General features: G+C 36.6%; 1 protein-coding gene across 12 annotated transcripts in view; it reads right to left on the bottom strand.

Moving 5' to 3' along the window:
* DLG2 (discs large MAGUK scaffold protein 2) overlaps window positions 1-14,340 on the bottom strand; it is a 2,097,061-nt gene that overhangs the window by 1,744,077 nt on the left and 338,644 nt on the right. The gene's annotated exons all lie outside the window — the stretch shown is intronic.

Below are 14,340 nucleotides of genomic sequence, written 5' to 3'. Positions count from 1 at the left end.
TCTTTCATTTCTTTCTTCCATGACAAATGCAATTTCCAAACATCTTTTCCTGCTCTAGAAATACTGGATACAGATTATTTGACCCACTTATTCAAGATGTCCCTCTCTGCCATTCCTTATCCTTTTAAAACTGGAATTGAAAAAGCATAATCTTGTGGATATTTCCTGTTATTGTGTAAGTAATATTTAAGTGACAGGGATCAGCAAATCAAGAAATGGTTGAGGCACTATCTTAAACACATTTTTAGGAAAATATTTAAGTCAATATATCAGACCTAGTATTCTGCTTAAAGAACAAAATTCAAAGAACTGAAATGTTATTTCTTGGGATATACGACTTTACTGTCAGAATGTAAAGCCCTGAGCATCTTGATTGACCACAATGAATTTCAATATACTCTTACTGAATTGACTTTTAAGATAAGTGGACACCCAGAGGTATATTTTTAATGTTTATAGGCATGTACCAGGTAATAGTTCTGAAAGAGGTCCTCTAAGAGAAAATAACTAAAAGATCAATATACTCTTCTCCCAAAAATCCTTCTATAATAGGCAATTGTGTTCTATCCAAACATCTAATTTTTATGGGCTCATATAAAATGCAAGTTAATAAAGGGGCGGAAGCATTTTAGGATCAGCAAGCATCCACAGGGGGAAAGGGAGGCTCAAGCTCTGTCCTCCTCAAAGTCAGACACTGAAGAAGGGAACTAACATTTATTGAGTACCTACTTTGTTCAGGAAAGTGTTATGTTTTGTCTGAATTTAATCTCATTTAATCCTCCCAATATCTTTTGATATGAGTATTATCATCTCTAGTTTGCAGATAAGAAAACTGAGGTTCAGAGTAAAGATCATACACCTAACATAAGGCAAAACTGGAATTCAAAATCAACTGGTTCATTCTGCCTTCTCTAAGTTTCTGTCATAGCTCTAAGCCCCCTCAGTTTGAAACTAGTTCTGTCATGTCAACCATGGACAGTCCAGCTGTCCAAGAAACTTTCTTTGGAATCTCTGGATTCTAATGGGGATTTCATACTCACTGTGCTTATTTTGGGGTGCTATCAAAGCCTTGGCCAGTTTAGGTTCCAGCTCTTCTTGCTTGACTCTGACTCCAGTTCCCCTCTCAGCCTCTCTCTGTCTTACCCTCTCCTTGAATTCCTGACCAGCAGTTGTAGACTATTCAATAAATCCACATTAGCATTCCCCCTAATTATTGTTTTCAGGCATATTTGACACAATTCAGAACTACTGACAAGATAAGCCCCTTGAGGGTAGGAAATGTTTTATATTCATTTATATATCCCATGTATCTAACATAGTATCTGGTACATGTAGGCCCTTAAATACTTTTCTAACAAATAATGGATGGATGGATGGATGGATGAATATATCAATAAGCACTGGGTTAAGGTACCTGAAACTGACTCTTTGAGTTTTCTGCTTCCTCTGACTACAGGCCCTGTGAACAGAATTTTTGGATTTCAAGCCCTTTCCACCAAGGGCTATATTAACTTTGGCATGTTATTTAACTTCTTTGCCTCAGATTTCTGATTTGCTAAAAGGGGGATAGTGATAGAACCCACATCATGGGTAGTCGTGAGAATTAAATGGGAGAATTCATGTGGCATCCTTAAATAACCTTGACAAAATATAAGCACTCAAGTGCATCTCTCTTTTACCTTATATTGTGTATAACTGTAACCACTGTCAATAGAGTTCTACTTCTTGACTTTTAGTGGACATTTTTTGGATAGAATATCCATGACTATAATATAATGAAATTGACTGTTGGATGATTATTTCTTCCATCAGGCCTATGGCAGCCTCCATACAACCTCAACACTTTTGTTCTAGATCTGTTCTTTGAGGATCTTCTTCCACATGAAAAGTCAAGACTTTCATGTCCTATGGTCATTACTTTTTCGTTTATACATCCCTAATAATTAAAAGTCTAAATTCCTTATATGTGTTCATTCATTGCCTCCCTCATTCACTCATTAAAAAAACATCTATCATCTATTGTTCTCCTACAGTATGCCAGGCATTCTGCTACAGAATGTAGAGATGAACCAAATACAATTTCTGCCTTCAGCAAACACATTTCTATTTTATGTACTTTGGCCCTCCTGGTCTCTCTCCTTCAAATGCTCTCAAGTTTGTCTATATTCTTCACAAAAGAGCATGACATCTGATCAGCATTAAGTAAAGCATCGCTTTTTTTATTACATTGATCTCTAGCTGGAAGGGAACCCTAGGCTAGGACACATCAGTCTTTTCAATATAGACATAGTCCCAGCCCAGCCCACATGGGCCATGGTAGGGGTGGGATGCATAGGGAAGGAGTTAAAAGCTAGTGGATCCAAATGGGGGGTGCCTTTTTATTTAAAGTTTTTCCTGATGTTTTCCCTTTAAGGGATTCACTGCGTTTAGAGGCTCTCATCTCATATATTCAGTGCAATAAACAAAAAACAAAAACAAAATTGAACAAACAAACAAGCCTAGAATCTCCATCTTCTTGACAGAAAGACCTTCTTCTTCCCCCTTGGCCCTTAGAAACCAATCAGAAACCAGGGATAAGTCTCAGGACACAGGAGGCAAAAACATACAACTTAAGCTTAAAGTTCTAGGCCTTATGGAGAAATATTTTCTTTTCTTTGGCAATTTTCCCCTCAGGTTCATCTAATCCTGCCTCTTGTTATTAATAAAGCAGTAACATCTCATTTATCCCTAAGGATAAAGGCCTAAAACAAAGCCACCAAAAGAAGCAGTTCAGCAAGCTTTTTTGTAGGCCTTAGGCTTAGCATAAACAGAAGAGCTCCAAACTCTGCAGTACTACTCACCTCAGTAAAATACCAAACCAGAGCCTGGGGCTAAAAGCCCATATAGTAACAAAGTGTCTATTTGCCTATTCTCCGCCTTTGTGAATTTCTCCCTTCAAAGGAACTTCAAGCCTATGGCAGCTGCAACAAGATGTAACTTTACCAGCAAGAGCAGTATTTAGGATGCCAGTCACAGCCTATCATTAGGTACATTTCTGTCTGAAAGTAACAGACACTCAGCTTTGCTGTACTACATTCACCAAAGCCATAGATAATGACTGTTGATGGTCAATGCTATTGACAGAGTACCATTTTAGCTAAAAAGACCAAAGCCAAGCCAAGATTGCAGCACTCTATCCACATGGAATTTGCTGAGGACTCCAAGAATGCAGCCCCTTCTCAGACTCCGTGGTGCTGGACATCTTTCCCTCTCAAAATCAGTATTTGTCACAGGGTTTTTTCACAAGGAAAGTAGAGTAAAACTTTGGCTTGCAAGCATAATTCATTCTGGAAACATGCTACTGATCCAAAGCACTTGTATATCAAAGCGAATTTCAAGAACCATTGGCTCAGTTGTGATCATGTGACATTCGGCGTCATGTACTACTCATATTGCAAGACATTGCTTGTTTATAAAGATAAAATTTATTAGAAATGCTTGCTCATCTCATTGAACACTCTCAGAACAAGTCATTCAGAATCTAAGTGTACTTTCTTTTAGGTCTCATGGATGTAGTTTCCCAACAGTCCAAACTACTGCCATTGAATTTCTGCTTTATTTTGTGCTTAAAAGTGTCCCATGCCTTCCCACTACCTAAATCCTTACAGATCACTGCAAGGTTCTTAGTCTGATCATGTCTATGCTCCAGTCTTAACCTTGCACCATGCACCACCATGCCCTAGCCATGATGAGGTTCTTACAGTTCTTAGGGAAAAAAAGAAAAAAAGATATGCTGTCATTCAAATGCCATGCCTTTCCCAATTTTGTTCTTTCTTCCACTCTATTTACTGCCTTTATTCAAGACTTCTCTCAAATTGCTGTTCTGAGAAGCCTTCCCTTTCCTACTCAACAAACAGGCACTCCTTATTTTGTGACATCATATTATGGATGGTATATCTGCATGCCCTCAGTGGACTATGAACTCCAAGCACTGTCCTTTATATAGCTTCCATCTATTGAGCACATACGATGTGCCAAAACCCAAACACATTAGGTGTTTTACATTTGCAACTCCACCATCCAAATAACTATCAAAACAAATATTTTTTTATCCTTATTGTACAGAGTAGGAAGGGCAGGTTCAAATCACATTGCTGTAAGTAGAGGAAGCAGAATTCCTACCCGAGCCCATTTGGCTCCAAGGCCTTTGCTCCTTCCACACCTGCACTCTGGTTCCCAATACATACAGTGAAGTCTCATTCATCTTTGTATCCCTAGTATGTGGCACATAGTAGGAACTCTAGGCACTCAATAAGAATGTGTTGATAGAGTGAATAAATGATTATTTAAGTGTTTCTTATGCACACGTTACTTTCTTTTCCTCTGAATCAATCAATGCTGATAAAGAAATAGTTGCCTCAGTGTGAGTCATTTTACCACAGCCCCAGCAAAATGTTAGAAAACAAAGCCATTTAGTGCTGTACTACAAGTTCTAGAGAGCAAGAACTTTCTGTTCTAAGTAATAACATTTTTGTCATTATTTCATTGGGGAGCACTTACATAATTCATATTTAATAAACCTATCCATCTCTATGTTAGCACTTGATATCAAGTTACAAGGAAGCTTAAGCCACAGGCCTTCCTTCTAGAGGGCAAAGATATGCCCTCATAGTCCCAGTCATTTCCATGTCCCCTAAAACAACCAACAGTGATCCTGGTACAAGGTATTTAATCTATGTATATTGAATGGGTATAGTCAATTAATCTGACACAGTAACACCAAACCAACCCAAGCCAAACAAATGCCTGGATATCTGATACCATGTAAAATAATTCATTTTAAAAAGAGGAGTTCCCCCCCCCCCACACACACACACATATGTTAGAGTTTAAACCTTTATGATAATTTTTTTATTTTTATCTTGTATGGAAATATTTCTAAATTCCTCTTAAGGAAATCACACTTAAAATAATTTAAGCTACTTTGAACCTTAGCTATTTGTTTACTCTGTGGTAGAATAATTGCTTCAGTGAGTTTACCACACACAAAATGGTCTCATACTATGGTGCTTTTTGTATTTTTCTATTTTTTTTTTGCATTTTCTTTTTCTTTTTCTACCTTATTTTGCTATCAAGCTTTCAGATTTCACTCCTTGGGATATGAATGTGTTTGCCAATAGCAATTGTTCTCTATATTTAATGACTTTAATTTTTTGAATATTTACTGACAAGCAATGTGCTAAGTACTTTATTTGCGTTACTTTACTTAATCCTGACAAATTTCTAGGAGCCTATGTAATTGGCTCTGGCTTCTCAGAGCTCTTTTTCTGTTTTCACTGACATATTCCCCATGAATAAAGTGGGGTAGTTTATTTTAGATATCTAGGCCATCACTAAACATGACTGAATTGTTATGATCCCTTTTTCAGAAAGCCTTATCCCAATAATTTTCAGCTAGCACCATTACAATGAGAGTAGACACTTCACTGTTTATCACCCTATTTTCTTACTTAATGTTTTAAATAACACATAACTGGAGCTGCTAATGTCTCTCAAAAAGCTCCATGTGATGCCTATATATCAGATAAATACTTGGTAAGAAAGATTGGGAGAAGAATAAGGGAATAATTGGTGGCTTTCAAACTGATGGAAAAGAACATATTTTTGCACTGTGTTACAGAATTACAGCCAATGGGTAGAATTTTAGGAAAGCATGCTTTTATTCCATCTATGGGAGAAATTTCTAACAGCTAGAACACTCTCATTATGGAAACACTAAACTCTCTATCTCAATACTATACTTTTGAAATAACCTGACATTCCAGTAATGAAACTACTGCCCTGTTATGGTATCCCAGGCAAGTATCTGCTATTTTGAGAGAGAGAGAGAGCAGGGTGGGGGCAGGAATCCCAAGCAGGCTACACACTGTCAGAGCAGAGCCTAATGTAGGACTCAAACTCAGGAACTATGAAATGGTGACCTGAGCCAAAATCAAGAGTCAGATGCTTAACTGACTGACCCACCCAGGCAGTCCAAGTATCTGCTGCAATCTAGTCCTTTCTTACCTAGATCCTTTCATTTACAAGCCTACTACTACTTTGTTGCAAACACATTTGCATCTTTTTACTCACTCTCCAGATTTTCACATCCTCCCTTGTGAGCTCCAGCCCTTGTCACATTCTCTGCTTCAGACCTGCCTCAGAAAATAAGTCTGACCTGTTCTTTATTCTACTAGCTAACATTTAGATGACCTGCTCAGGCTTTTGCAATGGTAGAGAGAGTGCACATAATATTGGATGAATATCAGATGGGATTCAAGAGAAAACACCCTGCTTTGGCTAAGTCCTTGGACTATTTGAACAAGAAGACTCCTCAAAATTCTTAGTATTCCATGATTCCCCAAGAGGCAGAAAGATTCAAAACTACATATTTCAGGATCAAAGTGAATTGAGTTTGAGTTTATAATCCTTTACTACATTGTCAAATACAGTTAAATAATAGAAACGATTTCACAGCATTGAGGGAATTAAATGAGATTGTGCGTATAAGAGTTTGGTGTATAGTTAATAAACTTAATAAATGTTAAAGGTTCATAACAGTGTTAATATTAGAACACTAGCAAGTATAATGGTACCAGTTTGAACCTCAAATCCACCATAAAAAGAAAAGAAAAAATAATCAAATGAAGCTCTGCTTTTGATCTATTTTGTTTTGTGATTTGTGTCCAGAAACACAGTCTATTATTTGAAAAGTATATAGCAGAGTGGTTTAGAAAATGGACTGTCTAGGATTGAATCCCAGCTCTTCTATTTACTAGCTATTTGACCTTGGGCAAATCATTTAAACTTTCTGCATCTTTGTTCATTCATCTGTAAAATGAGAGTAATAGTAATACCTCTCTTGTATAACTGTTATGGGAATAGATAATATATGCAAAATGCTTAATAATTGCCTAGAATATAATAAGCACTGTATAAGTGTTACCTATTATTAAAATGGGTTAGTGCTTACATTAGTCGGCATTCTCCAGAGAAACAGAACCAAAAGGAAAAAGAAACAGAGACAAAGTGATTGATTTTAAGGAACTGACTCTTGCAACTGTAGAGGCTCACAAGTCTGAAATCTATAGAGCAAACCAGCAGGCTGGAAATCAGGCAGGATTGGCATTTCAGTCTTGATGCAGAGTTCCGTCTCTGGGAAAAACCAGTTTTTGCTCTTAAGGCCATCGACTAATTGCATGAGGCCCACCCACATTCTCAAGAGTTATCTCCTTTACTTAAAATCAACTGGTTCTAGATGTGAACCACATGTACAGAACACCTTCACAGCAACATCTAGTGTTTAATTAAATAACTGGGTACTATAGCCTAACCAAGTTGATATAAATAACTTAACATCCCTGAGCTATAAAGAAGTCTCATGATGATTTTGTATTATGTGTTTCTTTAAGAAATTAGTTTAGTAAATGACTTAAGGCATTAATGGCTTTGGGTTTATGACTCACTCTTGTAGACTCTATACAAGAGAACTCAGGTTTTTCTGCTACTATAAAATCTGGCATCATATTAATTGATGCATTTTTCATCAGGTTGTAGAGGATGACAACAAATGTCAAAATAAAACAACTTTCTCTCTTTAAAAAAGTAACAAAGGTTATTCATACATTAAGCCATGATCTTATGTTATTTGCTTTTGATCACAGCTACATAAATACAAATAAATCATATTTACTAAGGTAATAATGACATTATAACAGAATAGTAATGTCTGTGAACATTTCAGAAAGTGTTTAATTCATAATGTTTCAATAGATTTTCTGGTCCTCAAACTACTTTCAGGTCATCTGGTCCTGGAGCTACTACCTGATTCTGTTCTTTGACAAGGTTACAAGCTGGATCATCATAGATATGAAATTTTCTGAAACACCACCAATTTCAACTACCCCTGGATCCATATGTTTATATAGTTTGAAAACTATAGTCCTTTTAGATAAGACTAACATAATCCACTTATTTATCTAATGAACATTTGTCAGTTGGCCACTAGACACAGAAATCCAGACTAGTACCAAGAGGACATAAGAGCACATATTAAGGCACAGTCCCTGGCTCCATAATATTGAAGGGGAATTCTAGCCTGCCCACAAATAATTATAATACAGTGTGGAAAGTGGCAAGCTTCCTAAAGGAGAAAGTAAAAACTCAGCTACTCAAAGCAAGAACAGGCTCTCCTTACCTATGGTTTTACTTTCTGTAGTTTCAGTAACATGCAATCAATCACAGGCCTGAAGCAGGTAATCCTACTTCTGACCCTCAGAAAGTTAGCAGTAGCCTAAAGCTAAGTCACAATGCCTATGTCATTCGCCTCATTTCATCTCATCATTTAGGCATATTATCATTTTATATCATCACAAGGAAAAGAATGATGAGTACAGAACAATAAAAATATTTTGAGAGTATGTGTGTGAGAGAGAGGGACTATATTCACATAACTTTTATTATAGTATAATATTACAATTATTCAATTATATAATTAGTTATTATTGTTAATCTCTTACTGTGCCTAATTATAAATTAAACTTTATCATAGATATGTGTAGGAAAACACATAGTATGTATAGAACTCAGTACTATCTGTGGTTTCAGAACTGCACTGAGGAGGGCCTTAGACCAAATTCCCTGCAGATAAAGGGTGGGGCTACTGTATACTTCCAGGTAAGAATACTAAGTCCTTTTGAGGTTTCCATATAAAGCTGCCATGCACAGGGCCTAAGGCAGGTAGACTTCCTTAGATGTATTGTATTGTTATATAGGTAGCATCGCATTGAGCTTGTAAAGTATGGATATTTTGAAACATTTTCACTGTTACATTTTTATCAAGTTATTCATAGTTCTGCCACATGAACAAATCTCACTCCCTCACCATAATATTTTGAGAACTGCATTGGCTACCATATAATGTAAGGTCCTTTCTCTATGGGAGCAAAACTTTAGGGAATGTGAAGCTTCCTCTATGTCTTGTGCCAGGACATCCTGTTGAATAAGGAACAGGAATGTAAAATTTCATAATTGCTAAAATGGCAAAAAATAAATAATTTTTAAAAGAGAACAAGTTATCAAAATGGGTAACTAATCAACCCAAATCAAGTGTATCGCAGGAAAAGGGATAGTTCTTGCAACCTAACCATCTTCTCTCAAGACTGCTAAGGAACGACCAAGTAACATCTCTGATAGTAACACAATGTGCTAACATGGTTTGATACACAACAAAGGATGTAGAACTATGACATCATTTAGCCCATCATTGTCCCATATTCTGCCACATAATAAGTATGTAAAAGGATGAAGTGAGCTATGGACAACCATGACTGATTTCTGTACTTAAAACAACTTCTTTTAGGATCTTACCCGGGACTAGAAATCTTTCCCCTGAGCCAACCAGGAGATTTTAAGACACACTTCTAGTACAATAGCTATATATTTAGCAGGACAGCATATTTTTCTCTGACATCAAGGTAACTATAGTCAATCATCCACTCAATAAACATTTATTGAATACTTACTGCCTAAGCTCTGAATTGTATTATAGCTATATGAATAAATATAATAATTGATATCAGGATGTTCACAATTTAACAAGTGAATCACTTGAGCAACCAGTTCTATTACAATGTAATGAACACTGTGACAGAGGCTTTGAGAAGCACACAGGAGAGAAGAATTTGTTATACTTGAGGTCATTAGAAGATTGTTGATAAACAAGTAGGCCTTTAAGAGATAAAGTTGGAAATTTCCAGATGAAAACTAAGGGAAGAATATTCTAGTCAGAAGAAACAACAAGGATTAAGTAACATTTAACTCAAGTTTGGACCAGACTATAAAAGCTAACCTTGGGGCGCCTGGGTGGCTCAGTCAGTTAAGTATCTGACTTCAGCTGAGGTCATGATCTCATGGCTTGTGAGTTCGAGCCCCACGTCGAGCTCTGTGCTGATAGCTCAAGCCTGGAGCCTGCTTCGGATTCTGTGTCTCCCTCTGTCTCTGCTCCTCTCCCACTCATGCTCTGTCTCTCCATCTGTCTCTCAAAAATAAATAAACTTTAAAAAAATTTTTTAATAAAAATAAAAAAATAAAATAAAAGCTATACTCAAGTAAATGTGATGCTCAGGAAATGGAACAATAATAAACAATGAAGATCAATAGGTACTTTTTAATTTTTTTTTCATGTTTATTTATTTTTGAGAGAGAGATAGAGCACAAACAGGGGAGGGGCAGGGAAAGAGGGACACAATGAATCCAAAACAGGCTCCAGGTTCTGAGCTGTCAGCAAAGAGCCCCACGTGAGTCTCAAACCCACAAACTGTGAGATCATGACCTGAGCTGAAGTCAAATGCTTAACCCAGTGAGCCACCCTGGCTCCCCAGTAGGTACTTTTTAGACTGTTGGCTTGTGGAGGTAGAGTTAGAAGATTTCACACTAGATGATGATCAGTTAGCCTGTTGTTACATCTCTCAGTAAGATTCTATGTAAACCTGTATTAGACCAGCACCATTGAAATGAAGAAGAATGTCAAACTTAGAGAAATTTCAAAGTGATTAACATTAGTGGAATTTTACACTTAAGTATTTTTTTCACCATCTCAATAATATATCCTTCATGGTACAGTATTTCTAGTAAATAGGAATATGATCCAGTTTCAAATTCAATTACATTTGAACAGTATTAGGTAGAAAACTAACATACTCTCATGGTTTGGGATCATATTAGGGGAAAGTCAGCTAGCATACACCAAAAAATATATATAAACTATAAATTATTCATAGATAAATGCTGAACTAACATTTAGCCTCAGCAAAGTACCCACCAGCTCTGTAATTACTCACAGGCTTCCTTAGGTAATTAATTTTCTTTTATAAGTTTGGGTGCATTTTCTAAATTTAACATAAATTTCTTTTTTATAAATCAAGTTACTATCCATGAGAAATGATACTTAAAAAGAAAAATCCACTATTCAGTATCCTCAAGAAGGATAACGTATAGGTCTCCAGGTACCCAGGTGAATTTTCCTAGTGTGACAGCCATCTAATTGGTCTCCCTGCCACCAGTCTCTCCCTTCTCTGATCTATCATGCATGATGCTGCCAGCTTAATCTTCCTCAGCAGAACTGATAATGCCACTTCCTTGCACAGAAACTTTCTACGGCTCACAATTTCCTAAAGAACAGAGTCTAAACTCTATCATATTGTAATTAAAGCTCTGAATCACACAGCTGGAATCACCTAATCAGTCTTATAACTCTTGACTCCACTGTCTGCTAAACCTGACTACTGACCACTCACTATTCATAAAGCCTTTCCCATCTTTCCTGGGAAGGGCCATGGGATGTCAGGCATATGCTTATTAATCCCCATGACAGCACATTTTCCTCTGTGACTTTGCTCAAGTTACTCAACTTCCCTGAGGCTTAGTTTCATCTTCTGCAAATTAGAAATAATACCTACCTACCACCTCAAATCCTACTTAAAACAAGGTAAGCAATCAAGCAATCTTGCTGGATTGCTACAGAGATTAGGAGGTAATACATTAAAAGTGCCTAGCCTGGGGGTGCCTGGGTGGCTTAGTCAGTTAAGTGTCCAACTCTTGATTTTGGCTCGGGTCATGATCTCATGGTCGTGAGTTTGTGCCCTATGTCAGGCTCTGTGTGCTCTCTCTCTCTCTCTCTCTTTCTCTCTCTCTCTCTGGCTCTCCCCCACTCACAGGTACATGCTCACTCTCTCTCAATAAACAAACAAACAAACAAACAAACAAACAAACATAATAAAAGTGCCTAGCCCAGACTTCATTTGTAAGTAGCAGGTTCTATTACTCTTCTAAACTTCTGCTCATGCAGTTTCCTCTTCCTGGAATATCTGTCTCTTCAACCCAAGTCTTAGCATCATACATAGCCCAGGGCTAACACCACCTGGCCATGACACTATGCCTAATATCCTTGTGAAAATTAGCCTTTTTCTCCTATACTGTAATAGGGAAATTCTTGACTTAAAGTCAAAACTCTGACTCTCTCACTTTCTAACAAAATAATCCTGGACAAGTTGCTTACCCACAGCTTCCTCATTTCTAATATGGATAGTGACATCAATTCTATCTGGATCACTAAAGCCATTTTGAGAATCAACTAAGATAAGTGATATTTTTAAATTATATAATGGTCTACACATATGAGACATGTTTCTCCTACTAAAGTATAAGATCAAATAAAGAGCCTTGGTCTTCCTCATCTTTGCAACAGATATAAAGAAAGATAACAAACCCAAGAAAAAGAAAACCACTAGTATCCAGGTCAGGTACTAGAATACTGGAAGAAGGTACCAAGTGAAAGGAACAGGTCAAAGAAAGCTGGGCAGAACGAAGATATGAAAGAGGACTGCATATCTGACGTTCACGTTTACACACCAGCCAACATGTGCAAAGGTGGGGGGTAGCTTAAAGACGCTAAGCAAAGATGAATACACATAAGCAGATATTCTGTAGGTGACAAGGGAAGGGAAAGCAGGAGAAAGTAGACAGGAAAGAAGGGGAGAAAAAGGAAGGGGAAAGGAAAGGAGGCCAGTTTTCATCATTTTTTATAAGACCTAATTTCTGTGCCACTTGCAGGGCTGGTATAATTTTTAAAAAATTAAGTAGAAGTTAAAGTTTGTTTGAGACTATTCACTTGTCCTTTAAGTTCTCTTTCCATGACTATGCCTCTTCTCTCTTATTCCACACCTCTCCCAGCTCCCATTATCATCAGGTGGTTCCCTCTCACCATCACTCAGGTTCCCTGAGGCCACCTAAATACTCTTTTCCTCCCACTCTCTCAAACAAGCACAAATAAACAAAAACAAAATACAAAAAAAAAAAAAAAAAAAGACTCTGCTCTTATTTAAATGTCAATAGGGAGCTCTGATAAGCTCATTCAAAAGCATACTGACAGCAGTATTGTACTGTCCTAGAGAAGATATGCATATTTTACAATAACAAGAACCACTAATACTCTTCTCTTCTTCAGCCCCACCAAAATATCCAAAGAAAGAATTCCAAGTAACAGCAACAGGCATATAAGAAGGTACTTGCATACTATATAGTAATGATGATTAGATTATCTATGTTCACATAATGCTTTGGCTTTGTAAAATGCTTTCTCATCTGTAATTTGATCTGAATTCCCAGGGAAAAATGATGAAATACAGAAATAAAATCCTATTTTTAACATACATTCTAATATAATACAGTTTTATAAAATTCAGTTTTCAAAGCTGAATTTCTTACATACATCTTTACATTTGATTCTCCCCAACATATAGGTTTTTTTCCTCCACTTACTGGTGATGAAAGCGAGACTCAAAGATGTGGAAGGACTTTCCACAAGATCATTGTCAATATAGTCACTATTTATCCCATATTTACTAGGCTCAGAAAGTATACTAAGCATTTTACATGCCTTACATATTATTCATCCTTCAAAATAATTTGTATGGTAAATCTCATTATTATTATTTTCACATTTAACAGATAAAGAAATTGAAGTCCAGAGAGGTTAAGAAATTTGTCCATGACCATACAACTAGCAAATGGAAAAACCAAAATTCAAACACAGAGCTCTCAGATGACTCTTCATTTTTGCGTTATGCCAAGCTGCCTCCTTCCTGGCCCAGTGCTGCTACTGCAACATGGTTCAATAATTGTTCAGTAATATAAAAATGCTTTCTTTTTGTTACCCAAGTGAGAACTGCAGGTTTCAGCACAGCAACTCAAGCTCTGTGGGAAAAATGGCTAATATATATAAATTCTTAAAGCAGAACTGGGGAGAATGCTATGTCCATTTCTTTCACAAAAGAATAAAAGATAGTTAAGCCAAAAACTCTCCATAACTGGGAGCTACAAATCAGTTAATATAGTGTTGGCAGACAATAGGAGAGTGATATACACCTCAGTACAGAACACTAAAGAAGAGAGAGATAAATCACATACAGCTCAGGGAAAAAAAACAAAACAAAACAAAACAAAAACCTAAGAAACAAACAAAAAATCAAAACTCAGATTATATGCTTGTTTCAAAACAAGGAATTTCTTTGTTATATTCCTAAAATAAAGGTTGAGTGAATATTTTCCATTTTGTTTCAAAAGCTCAACAACATAGAATAGCAGCTCAGTGATGACTACTGCTACCACCTTTTGATATCAACAACATATTACAAGTTAAAATGCTATAAAGAAGCAACAAAAACCTTTCTGATTTACATCTTCTAAAAACCTTATATAAATCGGAATTTAAATTAAGCAGTTATAATTTTCATCACATAATATGCTGATGAAGTGAGAAGA

This window comes from Neofelis nebulosa, chromosome 10 (genome assembly GCF_028018385.1).
Source record: "Neofelis nebulosa isolate mNeoNeb1 chromosome 10, mNeoNeb1.pri, whole genome shotgun sequence".
Lineage (NCBI taxonomy): Eukaryota > Metazoa > Chordata > Mammalia > Carnivora > Felidae > Neofelis > Neofelis nebulosa.
This window is presented reverse-complemented; position numbering and strand designations above follow the sequence as displayed.